Below are 551 nucleotides of genomic sequence, written 5' to 3' on the forward strand. Positions count from 1 at the left end.
GCTGCCATGTCACGAAGTTACCCAAGCTGCCCTATGAAGTGACTCACAGATTAGGAACTGAGTCCTCTTGCCAACAGCCGTGGGAGTGAGCCATCTTGGAAACTGACCCTCCTAGCCGAGCCCCCAGATGACTGAAGCCCCAGTCAACACCTTGACTGTGTCTACATGATAAATCCTGAAGCAGAACCACCCAGCTAAGCTGCTTCTGAATTCTCAACCCACAGAACTGTGAGATAATAAATATTTATCTATTTAAAGCCACAAAATTTGGTGGGCAATGTGTGACACAGCGACAGACAAATAACACAGAAACTTACCAGATCTTAGCACATCTGCTGGAGAACTGTAGGCCTCACTAAAAGGACCATTCTCCTATAAAACTTAAGACAGTAGTTCTCAAACTTTAGCGTGCAACACAATCACCCGAAGAGCTTATTAAAATTCAAGAGTTTCTGATTCAGTAGATTTGAAGCGGGCCTGAGAATTTACAGTTCTGTGGTGAGTTCCAGGAATTAGGGAGCTGATCAAGGAAAAAGATGTGACTAGGAGAT

This window comes from Pteropus alecto, unplaced genomic scaffold (genome assembly GCF_000325575.1).
Source record: "Pteropus alecto unplaced genomic scaffold, ASM32557v1 scaffold35, whole genome shotgun sequence".
Lineage (NCBI taxonomy): Eukaryota > Metazoa > Chordata > Mammalia > Chiroptera > Pteropodidae > Pteropus > Pteropus alecto.